This window comes from Vanellus vanellus (assembly GCF_965231255.1).
Source record: "Vanellus vanellus genome assembly, chromosome: 2".
Lineage (NCBI taxonomy): Eukaryota > Metazoa > Chordata > Aves > Charadriiformes > Charadriidae > Vanellus > Vanellus vanellus.
Genome location: NC_138906.1, coordinates 132,882,310 through 132,900,145, shown reverse-complemented (window position 1 = coordinate 132,900,145; position 17,836 = coordinate 132,882,310).

The following is a 17,836-nucleotide window of genomic DNA, read 5'->3' as shown; positions in this document are numbered from 1 at the left end:
CACTAGAAATATGCAAGAAACCTTAAGTTTCAATTAGAGAAAGCCTAAAAATCAAAGAGTTTTCAGGCAATACCTTTAATGATAACCCTTTTTGTCTATGCATGAGGACATTTATATGCTCATTCCACAGCGTGTGGCAGAAGCTAGCCAGTAGGTAGGAAAGTGTTTGGCTTTTACAGGTGTAATTATCACTGGATAAAAAATACTCTGCCCTACATCTCCCTCATCTCTCTCCTCCAGCTGGCAATCAGCATGAACTTTCAGCCCCACAGTAAACAGCTATACCAACAATTTGTCATAGTTTTCTGCTCCAAATAAGTACTTTATTTTGAAACCTTTAGCTATTTAGATGCTATTATGCATATGTTCATATTTAATTATTTAATGTAATTAGCAAGTCCTTATGGCTCTCCTTTGTATAATATGGTCATTGTATTCACCTTTTTTTTTTTTTTAATGATGGCAGAAATGAACAGTAGTTCTTATTGTTCTGTGATCTCATCAGCTCATATAAACTGATTTAGGTCAGCCTGTACCAAGTTTGGATGCTCTTCCCAAATACATAAAGGCACTTCAGTAGATTGAGTTAGCGATTTGAAACTTGACAATTAATCTGGTGTGATTTAATGCCAAATGAGCTAGAAGACACTGGATTGCTGCAGAAATTATTTGTGAGGTAGAGTAGATTCCAGCTCCTGATCAAATTTTACTTCCTTCTTCAGAAGGGTTTTATCCAAGTAATATGATTACCATTAACACATATAATCAAAATTTCCACTCATGCATATATCAAGAATACTTGTGGACAAAGATGCTTTCTGAAATGAATAAAGGTAACAGAATTTGTTCCAAAGATTTATTAGGATCTCCCTTTTAATCCCGTAAATGAATAGTGGCTATCAGGTACACAGAACTCTCCAAAGGGCTTCAGCTTTCTCTGCATTGAAGATTCAAGTACTGAGCAAGAAATCTTCAAGTCTGCTCTTTGCATGTGAAAATCCATTCCAGAAATTATAAACCAAGGGAGAAGAAGGAAGTAGGAGACCCACCCTTTCCCCAAATCCTCAATTCCCATATTCATTCCTATAATGACCCAAATTCTCCAGTCCACTTCAGAAAACTTTCTAAATTAATCTCTGGATCTTTTAAATTTGGGACACCTCTCCTGTGAGGAAAAGCTGAGAGAGTTGGGTCAGCCTGGAGAAGAGAAGGCCCTTTTTGCCTTTCAATACTTAAAGGGGGCTTATTGCAAGAAAAATGGGGACAAACTTTTTATTAGGGTCTGTTGCAATAGAACAAGGAGTAATGGTTTTAAACTAAAAGAGGGGAGATTTAGACTAGATGGAAGGAAGACATTTTTTATAATGAGGGTGGTGAAACACTAGAACAGGTTGCCTAGATAGGTGGTAGATGCCCCATCCCTGGAAACATTCAAGGTCAGGTTGGACGGGGCTCTGAGCAACCTGATGTAGTTGACAATGCCCCTGCCCATTGCAGGGGGGCTGGACTAGATGATCTTTGGAGATCCCTTCTAATCCATTCTGTGATTCTACATTTGCTGTTTTCCTGCCTTTGCATACTTTGCAATTTCTGTTCAAAACTGGTCTTAAAAACACTTTTTTTTTTTTGGTAGGTAAGAGTTGTTTGTTTGTTTTCTGAAGAAAAAATTATCTTTTCTTTAGGAAGCAGGTCCACAAGTATGAAATCTGCTACCTGACTGTAGGAGTACTGCAAAATTGTAATTCATATATTGAATGAATATTACATAACAACAAGGAACCAGTACATTTATAATGGAATTGCAGTCCATCTAGAAGACACACAGCTCTACAGATTGCATAAATATTGTTGAGGAATGGTTAAAAAAATATGATTGCTATTACGGTAGGAAATTGAGGAGTATGCCAGAGAATACTGTGTAAACTTATCAGCAAAACAAGAACTCACATATGAAATTTGACAGAAGATTATTGATAAATTATTAGAACTGGGAGGGAGAATCATAAGACAAATCAAAAAAATATTTTTCAATCAAGTGGGATCAAAACTACTAGCATAATTTCTACTAAATATTTCCAGTGCCTCATTTGTGAAATTATTCAACAGATAATATGGACAAAAATTGTAACGACTTACATTCTTCATTGGGCATTTATGCATTTCTTTTAATATTTACGTAGGTTAATTTTAAAAGCTTTAAAATCTTTTGAGATAAGTGCTCTCTATGTAAGGAAAACATTATTAAAAGAAATATAAATGTGCATATATGACATATTTCAACAAAACTAATGCTTTTAGTGGCAGTTCAATTTTGGGTTGATAGGGTTGTTACATAGCAAAGCCAAACAACTGCTGCATCCAGAGAGCAAGTAACACTTAGAAAAAAACCACATGATAGAACATGGTAAAATCCTAAACATATATGCAAATGAGAGGGAAAACTCGGTAGCTAAAACTTGCAATGACAAATAGAACAATTTTTCTTGGTCAAAAAAAATATTTGCTGCGGAATTCAGCATGGTTAGAAACTCCTAGAAACAGAGGGGCAAGTCAAAACAGTAAGGCATAGAGACAGAAATTGCTTACCACAATTCAGTGAAAATCCACAAAGACTGGAAAACATACTGTGTAACTGTTCCCAATATCTAATAAGGGAGCCAGGGCCAGTAGGAGCACATGGGCAATTAGGTTAGCCTTGTTGTAATAGAAGTCATAGAAACTTTAAGATCAAATAGAAGCAATATCCAGATGTTTAAATTTAGGTGTCTAGAGACAGCTGAGACCTTGTTCCTGAAAGTATTTATACATACGCTTAACTTTACAAATCTTAATAGCTTCATGAGCACAGAGTCAACAGGAGATGAGTGGTCTGCATCTCAGGAAACATGAGAGCAGTCCACAGAGGTAGACAGGACAAACAGACAAGAAAAAAAAGCCAGAGCAAATGCAAAAGAACAGAACAGATTTAAATATGTGCATACATACATAAACACACACACGTGTATTTATATACACATATGTATGTGTGTATATATGTACATATGTGTGTGTATATATATGCATGTGTATATAATGCCTAAGGAATGAAGAAGGAGAATTAAAGAAATACAAGATTACATGCCTGGTTATAAGTGCCTTGAAAAAATAACACCAAAGCACAGTTCGTTTGAAAAGTCTCCATATTCACGGGCCAGGCCAACTGTTGTTAGTGTTTGCTATAGAGTCCAGAATACCCTTTCTGGTTCCTTTTGGTTCCAATTCCAGCTTTTCTATACTTTAGTTATAATCTACATTTTTCTGGATTTAGATCTTACATACCACCTAATTTATTCAAAATCCTGGTAGGTAAGATAGCAAGAATCTTCCCCAAAGCAGTGGCAGACAGTATTTTTACTTCTGTAATGCACACACCGATGTAGCAAAAAGCTTATGATCAGATAACTTTTTGGAGTAGGCAGAAATAGTTTAATTGATTTCAATAACGCCATTCTTATTTATAGCAGCTGAAAGTGGGTATCTTCATGCTTAACTTCTATTTTGCATAACTTTACATTAACACAAAATAAAACAAAATAACTTCGCACAAGACTAAAATAGAAATTTTATGGTAATGGTTGCTTTTGAAGTAGTTTTATGTTTGTTCTAAATTACCAGATACTATCAGTTACAAAATGGGACTTTGAACATTCGAAGTAAAGAAAGAGCTTTTTTCTATTAATGCCAGCAGATGCGCAAAACCACAAATGATACAAAATGAACATTGACTGTGTTTCATATTCAGCCTGTGGGTCAGGGCAAGCACAGGTTCATATTAGAATGTCACAAAAACATTGAAAATTAGGGCTAGAAAGGCTTTTGAGAAGTCCTTTATCCCATTCTTTGGCCGAAAGTCAAAATCTGCTACCTCTGTATCGCTTGTGACATATGTTTGTTAAATATATTCCTTAAACCTGCAGTGTGAGAGACTACACACCTTTCCTATTCCAGCTGTTCATGTTATGATAGAAAGCATTTCCTAATTTTCACTTGTTTTTCCTCTGCTGTTTGAGATCTCTCACACAAAAGACACGGAGGGGAAAAAAAATCCCCATCCTCTTTGCAGCAGCATTCAATATACATGAAACTCAGTTCTACTTTAAAAAAAATCATTTGTTTTCTGGTGAATAAAAAAAAAAAGCTGTTAAAAAAGGTTTAGCAGAAAAAGCGTACTTAGAGTAAATGTTGTTTCATTCTAGGAAAGCACGTTTATTCTTTGCTTTTCCTCTCTCTAATGATTCTTGGCTCTCTAAATCTCATTGAAGCATTGTGCTGTCACTGGTTGCTACACTGTGGGGATGAAAGCATGTACTCTTTATCATCACTATCTCTGTATTCTGTTATTAATTTTTCAGTAGGTAACCAAGACTATTCTAAAAAGGGAGGAAGCAGAGTCTTCCAGTCCTCATGGGGAGGCTATATTTTAGCCAGATTTCCATCTCTGCATTCCCGTGAAGAATCCCATTCAGTATTTTTATTGGTGGCAAAGAAAACTAAGTATTCAAATATTTGTCCTTTTAATATTTATATGCATAACTTATCTTCTTTTAAAGCTCTATTTTAGGATTCTGTTCTCCATCTCTCATCCAGGCCCTAAAACTTAGAAGATGAGTTGCAACCCTTTTCTTGATATGTTCTTGGATTGAAACTTTTTGTTATAGTAAAGAAGTTCTTAGTCAAAAAGTCATGTTATATTCATGGTTCAAGTAACTACTGTAGGCAACTGTTTGATGGCACTTGACTGTAGTCAGCAGTCTGGGACTTCCTGTTCCTCCTACTTTTGCTCTTTGTTATGCTTTTTCTAAGTCCCTTTACTAAGGAAAATGAAATCTCTTAAGTCTCATGCAGGTGTCCAGTGCTGTTTAAGCACAACTGAAAATGTGTTATTAGTTTCAAAATGGCGTTCACCTTTCTACTGTATTTCATAGTTGAATAGTTTCATCCAGAAGTGATGAAGCATTCGATCTTTATCTTTCTTTGCCTTTCATTTGACAGTCTAATGAACTTGCTGACACATCCACCACACAGTTGAAGTCAATAGTTATAATTGGGTAAGTGGTATGTAATCATGATCTTGGCCTGCAAAGAGCCATGAGATCCATAAAAAGGTGAAGAGGCCAACTACTTGTGGTAAGGTTAAAATCAAGGCTAGTGCTTTCTTGAGCACACTGATGTCATCCACACCGTCGAGTAGCTGCAGTGCCGCTTGGCATACCACTCACCTTGCCTCTCTTCTCACCTGCACAGAGGCCTCTCGTGTGACACATGGTGAAACATCATGCAGTAGACACGGCCACAGGTATCCACAGCTACCAACTTCAGTTCAGCAGTAATTGCTGCCTGCTGTTGCCTCTCTTGCTCCTCCTGCTCAAGTGTCTATGCCATCTGAAGTGTATCTGGCTTTCCCTAGCCTCCAGCATTGTATAACATGAGCAATTGCTATGCAGATAGTGAACTATCTGCAAGAACTGGTGTTTGAAAACTGGCTGTGCATAGAGAAGACATTTCCATCAGCAGCTCAGGTGTTTGACACCACTCTAGCCAGGCTCCCTGTAACAAAAAGGAAGGTTGAGTCTAGAAGACCAAAACCACTTGTTGAAGACACATGGTTCAAAACTCCTGGCATGACCTGGAAGCCTGTCCAGAATTTTCAGAGGCAGACAGCAATATTTGAGAACGTGGCTCACCACATCTAGCACCTTCAGAAAGCCTGTGGAGCCTACAGGTCTTAGCTTGTACTGATTAGCTGCAACCACTCTGGGGTCAGCGTGTCTGGAGGGAACATGCTGGTGGCTGAGGCCTTCATCTAGTGGTGATTGATTCAGCAGCCAGAGTAATTTAGGTCAGAGGGAACATGAAAGCCGTGCTAACTTCAAAGTTAGATCAGATGATTGCTTAGGGCATTTTCCAGCTAAGTGTTGAAAATCCCCAAGGATGAGGATGGATTTCACAGCCTGTCTGGGGCAAACTGTGCCAGTGCTTAAGGTGATGAATATTCTTTCCCTCAACGTTGGTCATACTGCATTTCTGTTATTTTCTCTTGTGACTATCACAGCTTGTGCTTCAGCTCTGCACTTCTCAAAAGAATCTGGCTTTGTTTCTGCAACCCCCTTTTCTCCTGGCTGAACAAGCCCAGATCCTTCAGCCTCATCTTGTGTGCCATGTGCTCCAGCCCTGTCTTCCCTCTGCTGCAGTCTCTACAGTTTGTAGATGTCTCTTATACTGTGATGGGGGAAGAGTTTGAAACTTGACAGAGTGTTCCAGCTGTGGTCTCCTGAGTACCAAGTAGGTGTGATTACTTGCTTTGCTTGATCTGCTATTTGCACCCTAAGATAGCCCAGTATGTGGTTAGCTTTCATTGCAACTGCCGACTCATTGCCAGCTTCACCACTACAGTCCCCAGGCCCTTGGCTGCAGAGCTGTCACGTATCCAATTGATTAACACAGCCTGTACTGCTGCTCCAGGTAAAGGACTTTGCATTTGCTGCCACTGAACTCTATGAGGTTGCCATGGGCCCATTCATCCAGCTCATCAGGCCTCTCACAATGGCACCCCATCCTCCAGTGTCTCTACCACTCTACCACATTTTGGTGCCACCCACAGCTGTGCTGTGAAGGTACACACCATCCCATTGGTCTGTCCATCGATGACTGTGTCAGACAGCATTGGCCTCAGTGTCAACCCTAAGTAAGCAAGGTGAGGTTGCGAGGATGGTGGTTCTTCCAAAAGGAAGGCCATCGTGATAGTGTGATGGTAGGGTATGAGAGGAAACCTAATAAGTTCCCAAAAGAATTGTTAGACTTGTCCTAATGTCCCTCACCTCTTGCCCTCATGTTCCTTATAGAGATTCTCTGGTAGTCATTGCCTGTGTGGCCATTTGCTGTGCTACGGCAGCCCCATACATTCAGTAATTCTGACTGTGGATTTGCTCCAGGGTGATCTACAGTGCCCACTGGAAAACATGAGTTTCACAATCCTGGGCCTGATGTTTGGTGTGTCTCAAGCTGAAGTCTCGTCCTTTTCTTCACTTGTTCCTGCAAAAGTAAAGATACGAAGAGTGCCCATTCTTTCTTATTTCTGGGATTGCACAATATTCTGTACTACTGCAAGTGGCACTACTGCAAGTACAGTAGTACTGTAGTACTAATGCGAGTACTGCATCCAGCTCTGTAGTCCTCAACATAAGAAGGACATGGACCTGCTGGAGCGTGGCCAGAGGAGAGCCATGAGGATGATCTGAGGGCTGGAGCACCTCTCCTATGAGGAGAGGCTGAAAGAGTTGGGGCTGTTCAGCCTGGAGAAGAGAAGGCTCCGGGGAGATCTTATTGCGGCCTTCCAGTACCTAAAGGGGGCCTACAGGAGAGCTGGGGAAGGACTTTTTACTAGGGCATGTAGTGACAGGACAAGGGAGAATGGCTTTAAACTGGAAGAGGGCAGATTCAGATTGAACATTAGGAAGAAGTTTTTCACTTTGAGGGTGGTGAGGCACTGGAACAAGTTGCCCAGAGAGGTTGTTGAGGCCTTATCCCTGGATGTGTTCAAGGCCAGGCTGGATGTGGCCTTGGGCAACCTGGTCTAGTGAGAGGTGTCCCTGTCTATGGCAGGGGGGCTGGAACTCAATGATCTTCAAGGTCCTTTCCAACCTAAACCATTCTATGATTCTATGAAGTACCAGCTGGTTAAGAAACCAGTATTCTAGTTTTGCAGCTGTTATGAGCATGGCTGGGGTGGGCTTATTCCTTGGAAGATATGATTTGCATCAAAGCCTTAAGGTATGGAACTTAAAGTATAGGTTTTCAAAGCTGCCTTTGAAGACTCCCATCGCCTAACTATCATATAAAGTCAGGCAAAGTCTGAAAATACTGAGGTATTTAAAAACAAAAAACAATATCCAAAACAATGAAAAACACTTTCTAAAAAAGTTTTTCATTGGTTTTAAGTTTGGCAGAGCTAACTTTCATCCTAGTTTTATTCTGTCCCACTTTTGACCTCAAGGATATAAGGCAGCAGTTTTCTTCATGGAAGGTTTGTAGAATGCTTGGAACTAAGGTTGGCAATATATATAAAAAAAAAACATTAGGGCTGATTTTTACATGATACACTATTCTCTATAAAGCTGTCCTTTCTAGAAATCAATGCAGTAACAGCTTGTTGAGGCCTGTTCTAGAAAAATCCTATTTTGGAGGAGAGGATGAGTTTCTCTGATTGCTTGATAGCAGGCTTTTTTATTTGGATTTATTCTTCTATTGCACTTCTTTATTTTTTAAATAGTTTAATTACATCACTTTTTTAAAGCTTTTTCTGTACCAATTGAATTTTGAAGTCTCTCAATGAGCCAATAAGCCTTATTTTTTCATGTTCACCAAGATGGAACTGTCTGCCTCGGTGAATACACCGGGATCTCGGTTAAATCAGTGGAAATTCTGGTTTTCAGTACTGCTGCAAATCTGGTCATAATAAGCACGTGCGGCTGTCATGTAAGACCTCTGCAGTCTATAGAGTTGCTCCAGAAATAATAAAACCCGTAATAAAACTGCATAAGCATTCATTTTTTCTACTGCTATGTATCCTTGTTTTAGAAAAAGAAACTTCCAAGGAGCTTTTGCTTAAGTACAAAATATAAATCTTCTCTGTCTTTTCAGTGTCACGAATCTAAGAAAATACTAACAAAATATCAAAAGAAATTCTACCTCCTGTCTGGCAAAAAAGCCTTTACAGTAAGAGCTTTCAAAATGTTTTCTACATTATACATAGCAGAACACAGAAGCTAGATGTGATACTGACAGTGCCTCATTTTACCAAAAAAATCTTGTAGAAATACTTGTAGTTTGGTTTTATATTCATAGCCATCATGCTACATAAAGCCTTTCCTCAGAAGCTTTTTTGCTACAGGCCTAAACATGAAGGCTTATAGTAAGATATTTGGGCCTCCTTAAAACACAGCACTGCAGAGAGTCACCAACGCAGCTGATACGTCCTGTTTTCAAAAGTAACTTCAGCATTCAGGGGCCTAAATCTTATTATTCTTCACTCAAGGCTTAAGTAGCTTTTGATCCAGTGCTTGCTTTAGATATGCAAAACCATGTGTAGTACTTCTGCGTCCAGTAAGAGGCCGTGGACCACGCTGAAATCCAGATTCAGTTCTGTATCATAACTTCCATCCAAAAGAAACATCTTGACATTCTGTATAAGTTCCATCACCGGCATTTCAAAAAGGTGGAATAAAATTGAAGTTACTTGAGGCATTAGTGAGTCAGCCAGCGCCAAACACACCTAGTTTTAAACTAACTACCCCTTCTCCACTGTTTCAAGGCAGTAAAATAGAAACATCATTGCTAACATCTATACTGCAAACATCACGAGAGGCAGATCTGTATAAGGATGGCGTTTATGCCTCTGGAACCACTGGACCAGCAAATTTCTAGTCTATTGAGGCTCCAAATGCATTCTTTTCTTTTTCCTTTCCAAAGGCAATAACACCAATCTAATTCAGATGTATACAGCAGTCTCTACTGCAAAGAACAAAGCTCTAGTTTTCATTAACCAATGTTCACCTCTAGAAGATGCTCCCAAATGAAGTCTGAAAAAACTGGAACAATTGATGCAGTTTCCATCTTACAGCCTTCTGTAATTGCTTAGCAGGTATTCTCACCTGACAAGTCACGATGATTTTTCAGCCTTTCCACAGCTTATAAAATGCCAGTCCTGAGTTGTTTCTGAGCTAGGCAGCAAGAAATTTAAGCTAGTGCCACTTACTTATATATGGTTCTCTCCAAACTCTTCTAGGGATAAGGAGACCTGAGAACTCAGCTGCTTCCACTGGAATGACTTCTTTTTGCAAGCATTGAAATGGAAAATGGTAAGAAGTAGATTTTTATCCTTGTGTTTGTTTTAGTTTAAGCCCTGAAACATCCTTCAGAGAGTAAAATCTGTAGCAGCAGACTTCTGAGAATTTTCAAAACACTGTGCAACAATGAAAAAGCATTTTTAATGTTTTTCATAGGAGGGGTGACCCTTGATATTTTAAATGCTCCACTAAAAATACAGGAATTAATTCCAAATGATCAATGCTAGTCCTACATAAAACTTTAGAGATTTCAGTCCCAGATACTTAATAATTCAAGTCTTTCCAGTAGTCAATAGTCCTTCTCTCCTAAGGAGATTCTTAGTATCTTCTTTATCACAGAAAAAAAAAAAGCAGACATCACCTCTCCCTGGAATTAAAGTTTCACTCAGTACCTAGAAGCTCCCTGTTCTTCAACTTCCTATGGTGCTTCATTTGCTTTAGCTTACTGTAATCCAACCATACAGAATTTTCTACCTAAGTGTTGGGGAGAGGGCTTGAGGTGTTTTAATGTTTTACAAATATATTGTTTCCTCAGGCATGTGTCCTTCTACCTCACTTTTCTCATTGTAAGTGGTGAAGAACTGTTGAAAATTAATTGCCGAATTGTTCTTTCTTTGCATACCAAACGGATATATCAAGGAAATTTCAGGAAGAATTAAGTTAAACAGTCCTAAGAACATCATATTTACAGTCTCTGGATTTTTTTAAAATTCATTTTGGAAATTATGAGGTAACAAATGCATTAATGCATTGTTTTCCCAGTAAGTATTCTGCAGTGACATAAAAGCAAATGCATATTGGCAATATAGACCTTTTACGCATTCTAAATAATCTTTCTTTGGGATTCAGTATGAAACTTTTTTTCCTGTTTCACAACTTTTATACACACGCACAGTGTGTGCGTTTAAAGACCCATAAATAACTAAAAAGTACAAAGAATGTTTTGTTCCAGGTACAAGTCCTAGAGACATTTTTTCAAAAAAGAAAAAAAAATTAAAACAATCATGCACTTTAGGGCTCAGTCAAATCTAAATTTAAACTACTGTCAGTTTGGCCATCTGAGCCTGGAAGATACTTCTGCACATTAAGCATCTTTAAGGGCTCTTCAAAATACTTGCCACCAACAAAAAATGGCAGAAATTCTGAAACACATTTTCTTCTCTTATGCATGTAAGCATTAACAACACTATGGCAATCAACTACGTATGTTTAATATAGCTTCAGAGCAATATCAATGGCTAAAGCTTCCATATCCTTCTTTGTAGAATTACAAAATTACAATTTATCCAACTTAGTCCAAGTCATAACAAGATTACAAAGTTATGTCATCATCTGAGCAAATTTTGTGACCAAATCACAATCACCCTGAATGCAATCCCAAACCTATTCAAATCTACAGATATATGAAAGATGAATCTGTTGCTCTGATTCTCCAATATTTTTTTCCTCCATGTAGCAGTAATGTACATCATATATTAGAGTCTATTTTTCATGAATATACAATGCTCTGTCTACTTGCCCAGCTTCCAGCCCCCATGTAATGTGAGAACTCAACTTTGAAATGTTGCATAGTGACATGCTGATCATTCTTTTAGTTTCACCTGTAGGAGTGAGAGAGCGTTCTTTCGTCTTCTCATCCAAATGAAGGCTCCTTCAAAGCTACCTGAGGCCAAAAGAGGTTTTGCCATTAAAGTTATTGAGTTTTGAGCACGGCCTCTATCTAATGAGCTTACTCATCTTACCGGCTTACTTATCTCCCCTTCCTCCTCAGCTGCTCTTTTCTTCCTCACTGAGTTAGGTCATTTGGAGGCACTTGAGAAAAAAAAGATTCGGTATGCTTAGAGAATGAGAACCTGCTAATAATTAATATGCTGGTGTAAAACATGACTTGTCTTGCACACTATGTAGACAGAATACAGAAATATTGCTGAACATATTTTGTTGCAAACGACCCATTTGTTAGAACACGTAGGGCAAAGCAGAGCTCGTTATCACCAGCAGAATTATAGTCTTGGCAAATTGCATATCTTCTCTTCTGATAGCTTCAGAATAAATACCATCCTAATAGTTAGCCTGAAGAGTATTGACAAGGGCCTGACTTGGCATGTCTGGCCTATGTAAGCCCTTATTATGGGAATCATCTATAGTTATGTGGTGAAATAATTAGGGTTCAGCTGTTCCTGGAAGACTCTGCCAGAGGAACTGAATGATTCAGCCGTGCACCCCCTCCCTCAGTTGGTGCTTCTGAAAAGTTATCAATTCTCCAGAAATTCCAGAGGACATGGATCTTCCTCTCCCGCTTTCATGTAACTGTACATAGTGCTTCACTGCTAGTAAAATCAATAGACACAGGTGGGCTGGACTCTCCATCTGCTGAAGGATGACCTGGCCACACCGCCTCACTGTCAAGACTGTGTGTAAGCTTTGATCTTGACATTTGTGCTCTAAGAAAACTCCTGCTAGAGAAATATGCAGGGCAATATCTACTTTGTGTTTCCAAAGGGGTTAAATCATTTACTACATAATGATAGAGACTTGCATAGTTTTGGGGATGCCCCAAAGCAGGCAGGCAGGTAGGCAGGCAGCTGACTATGGGATTTTACTGGTGAAATATCATGACTTTAAAGGTTGGTTGGCATTAAGAGCACCAAAACTTGGCTACAGATGCTTGTATGTCAGCGTTTGCATGTTCTCATACAGAGAAAGAGAGGACAGAAACTGAAAGACCGTAAAGGTTGAAGGAATAGTATTATTCACGTTTTACAGATGTTGAAGCAGAAAAGATTCCAAGCATTAAGTGTTTACGTTATGTAAATACTTAAGTACATGTTAGTGATTGGACTCCAAGACTTATTAATTCCTTGCCATGGTCATGAACCATCCTAACTATTCCCTAACTTAGTTACAATCCTGCAATAGGACAGGGAAACTATATATAACATTTCTACACGTATCCAAGAAAGATGTGGTATCTAGAGGACTGAACAACAGCATGAATACGATGACTGTATAACAATCCTTTAAGATTATTATGGTGCCTTTCATTACCCTCAGGGAATACCTGTTGGGGATTAGTTCTATCCCTGCTGTTTCAACAGAAACACTGACTTACTTGAGTTCTGATCTTCCAGATCATGCAAAATTTTTAAAAATCTTTGGATAGTTGAGATATCTGAGAAGCTGTGGTGGTACAAATACAACATGAGTAATAAGGTTCGCAGTGGGTGGGAGCCAGCCAGTGAGCCTGTCATTAGGTGGTTAGCCGAGACATTTATATATTCAAGGACATTTGGAAAGGAGGTTAGAGAAGAGAAAGCTCTGAATATGAGCCAGAATCTCTGAGTAACTGATCATTTTGCCAGTAAAGATTTAAATATAACTTGCCATACACTGGGATTGGCAGTTACGGCGAAAGGTCTCTACAGCAATGACTCAAGACAAATTAGACAAATATGGTGAATTGATCTACAAGTGAAAGGCTGTTGCTTTGACAATATTAAATACTGGAACTTCATGTGAACATGAAAAAATGTGCACTGCTCTTATGACTGGAAAATCGTAAATGAAAGATCAAGTTTGTTTATAAGAATTGGTATTTCACTTCTGTTCTGAAGGAAGTTTATGACACCATGAATATTACCTCCTTAATCTTACATTTTATATGCATCTAGATGAGACTCAGAGCTATCTCTTTGCAGATGGTGCAGATAGCTTGGTGGGATTTTCAAAAGGGTTTTGATGTCTAACTGCCATGGAAATAATATGGGCTATGCTGTAGAAAACTTAACAAGTGGTTGTCTTCATGGTTAGGTATCCAAATACAAATCTCTCATAAAAGGGATTTAAGACTTTTGCCATAAATCAGAAGAACTTAGTTGTTCACTGTAAAATTATCAGAGCCAGCTAACAGAACAGGAGCATTAGTTCTGTTCTCAGAAGTGATTCATATACCTGGACACCTAGCGTTTGTTGACACCAGTAACTAAATGCATAGAAGCCAGGTTGCACATCAGGATCCAAGTCCAAAGCTGGATTGATTCCTTGGATCCGTATCTTAAAACCAGTTGAATATATATATTCTGATAACCCAGCCCTGAGTCACTTTTGAAAAATATGACATAATTTCTGATTTTACTTTTAGAAAACCACAACTTTGGTACCTAAGTTAAGTCCAAAGATGTTACTCAAAACGGCTTCTGAGTCTGCCTAAGCTCTCCAGATGCCTCCCTTCTGGATGAAAAATCCCTTGAGCAACTGTAGCTCTGCTCAGGGTACACCTAGGGCTGACAGGCAAATGGGTTGGAACCTAGCTCTCATCTAAGTCTCTCCAGGATCTGGAAACAAAGTAGGCCTGATCCAAAGCGCATACGTTTATAACATCTAACACACACAAGACTGGGCCACATGCTGAAAGGGTATAAAAATCTTAGAGTTTTTGGTCTGGCAATCGAAAATTTTTGGTCCAAACCATGCTCTCCTCTGCCTGAAAACAGTTGAACGTGCTTATCCCATGGCTGCACACCAGCTGCCTGGCTGACATCTAGAAGAGAAGCAATTCTTTATCTGTCCTGCTGAAGCTACACAAGATGCACTGGACTAACAAGCATACAAGGCAGACAAACTTCATCTCTGGTCCGTCCTCCCACATCTTCACACGCCCATCCAGCAGCTGAAACACTGCACAACTGTCACTTCGAGATGCAGATAGCAGATTATTTTTCAGTAGACTGACTGTTTAGATCCAGGTTGACAAAAAGTCTTAGTTCCCAGAGCATCATATTTGAATAGTCCTATATGTGATCCAAACGGCAAATTTCACAAGAAGGGGAATCACATTCCTTCCATTTCACTCACCTTATTCAAAGCAGACCTACTTCTCCGTATCACAACTTTGGAATAATCATCTGGCAGAGCTTGTATTTCTGCACTGCACCGACAGCCCTGCTCAGTGAAATACATCAAACCAATGCTGAACGAAACAGCAAATGGTTGTGGCTCAGCATATTTGAAAAGCCTTCAGCACTTGTGATTTTCTTTCCCTTGAACATGAGCAGAGTCCATTTTCCATGCCGGTTTATCCTTTGGCCTTCCCATTGGGTCTGCTCTGAGGAACATTTACAGGGATTATTGGTGTTTGGGAACAGGGCAATAGGACTCTCAGGGTGGAAGAACAGTAGAATGAGTTCCTCAGTTTGTATCAGATTTTCTACTTCTTCGGAAAAAATTTTAACACGCTTAGAATTTTATTGAAATCCCGATTATAACGAGGGATACATCCTCATTCTTTTGATCTAATGTGGCCTAAAGCAAATTCAAATATTAAGAATACCTGGGGACAAACTAAGGATTTCCACTGTTTTTTCTCTCCTTCCCATTCAAACTTTATTACTACTCTAAAACGTGATATAAGCAGTTGTCCCACTTTTATTCTAAGTGGTACAGAATATCTATTTCCTATTTTTCTAGCAATCGGATATATGAAAGACTGCCAGTAAGGCTCATCTTCTACTTTCACTATACTGAACTGTATTTTTTGTTATAAGCTCATTTAGATCACAGCTAAACTCCAGTGACAACAGAGTGCGTTTTCACCACAATCTTGACAGAAAGCACTTTGGTCACTCCTCCATCTTCAGTCCTCTCTTTGCCCAACTGCTCACCACTGGGACAAGTGCACCTGCAGGAAGCTCCAAACAGACTGTGGTCCTCAAGAGAGGTTTTGAAAGCACAACAGGCCCATAACTTCTGTGTGACCAGAATCTTAACTTCTGCTGTTCCTCTGGAAGGCATCTCACCTGGCTTGAACAAATCACTTTATTAAATAAAAGAGGGGGGGAAAAAAGAAAATATAAATACTTAAAATCCCATTTAACACATTGTTTTGTTACTGAGGACAGTAGAGAGACAGAGAGACACTGATTATTTCTCACATTAGAAATAGAAATAGAAGCTAGGATCAGCTAGGGAATTTGTGTTTCTTTAAAGATAAGGATTAAGGCTAAAAGAGATTCTCTTTCTTCTTATGACTGTTGTGTGATGAGTATCCAGATAACATAGTTTAGTCCTACACTACAGTTTCAAATATTAATGCTTTCTCTTAAAGTCATGGGAACTAGTCCAGAAATGAAAGCCTACTGTCTGTTCTGTCTGTGTCAGGCCCACAAATGTCCTTTAAAATTGCCACATGGTTATACTTATTTCCCTGTGTTTTCCAAGCTACCAATTTTCCAGGGTGTGTTGACAAAATTCCAAACACTTACCCTACTTCTTAATATATGAAAGCTTTATGTATTTTCCTATTTCGGAACAGCACCGAATTATTGCTAAACATTCAATCAAGCTTTATCTTGAATTTGAATCCAGCTGTCACTCAACTTATTTTGTAATGTATTACAATACGAGAAGTAGCACTGTTCAGGATCAGACATTATTTCTCTCTTAATCTGGGTGATACTTTGTCATTAACTTTTGCGATGATGCACTGACTTTAGTTAATGCAGTACTGATATTCATTTGCTTGCAATCATGCTCTGTATTGGTTTGATTAGACCTACTGTATGGCTGGCTGATGACAAAACCTCATTGATTACATGTGGTCTGCTTCTCATTTCCAGTCAAGCTTTCTGTCTTGAGACATGAATAGTTTCATTAATTAGGTGACCTAAACACATTGACAAGTGTTCAAGCTAGTCCGGTTCTGGATAATAGTCCCAGTATTATGTATTCATCCCCTGTGGTCGATGAATATTTGGTTATTCATTTAACTGAAAGAAGAATCAAAACCTATTGGTGTTCCTTATATTTGATTATGCTCCCAGAATATATCCAGTACAATTTCCTCCTACTGTTACAGGCTGTTATGCTTCACAGGGAAAGACACCAATTATTTATTCCCGCTGTTAAAATCCCTCCTGCCCCGATAAAGAAACCAAAATAACAAGAACAAAACATGACTAGCTGAAACCTAGAGCTTAAAAAAAGTTCTGGATGGAAGTCAAAATAGTAAGAATTTACACCGAGTCTTCTAGAAAGGATGCAGTTGTTTAATAACATATCAACTTGGAAAAATCGAAGTCAAATCTTCAAGACATTTCATTGTTCTGTTGACACTGCTCAGCACTTGTCTTATCTTACACTCCTCAGTAACCAGCATCTCCCCCCCATCTCCCCCCCATCCTGTCAGGTTCTGGCAATGCATTTTCAAACCTTTTCACCAAATCAGGGATATTAAGCATATTTGGATGCTACCCTTAGTCCTAAGATTAAAATTAATGGAAGAAGTCTCCCATCTGTCTTGTGACTGGAAATGGGCATCTTTCCCCCCAAAAGCACTCTAATCCATTAATCTGCTTTAATGCAACACAAGCTGGTAGTATGATAGATGTGGCAGAACTTGTACCAGCACTGGATGTTCCTCTCAGGAAGCAACAAGAATGGGTCCACTCCTCAAGGGAGGACATGCTGGGACCTGCAGGTGAGCACAGCCCAGTGGCCTCCCTCTGGCAGGACCAGCATGACAACAGGCTCTCCTGACATCCCAGGATCATCAGACAAGATGAAATACTGAATCAGCTGCAGGGTTCATCCAGAAATCCCAGTTAAAAACAGCAGAAAACGGGACTAAAGACAAGGCTACCTGTAACACAGGTTCCAAGATCCACCCAGGACATGAGGCTGGAGACAGGAGCCACCCACGCCTGAGCTGAAATGCTACCCCAGGCCCATGGCCAGCAGGTGCATGGGTGAGGCTGGCTGGGGCAATTAGGGCTTGTTAGTGCCCTCAGGACCCTGGCAGCTCCACAGAGGAAAATGTACAGAGAAATGAGCGGGGGAAAAAAATATCAAGTACTATCTGGGAAAGCAGTTTCAGAGAATTAAGATTTCTACAAGCAAGAATATTAGCAATTCCACTTCATTAGTATAAGCAAAGTACGAACATCATCTATCCTGTT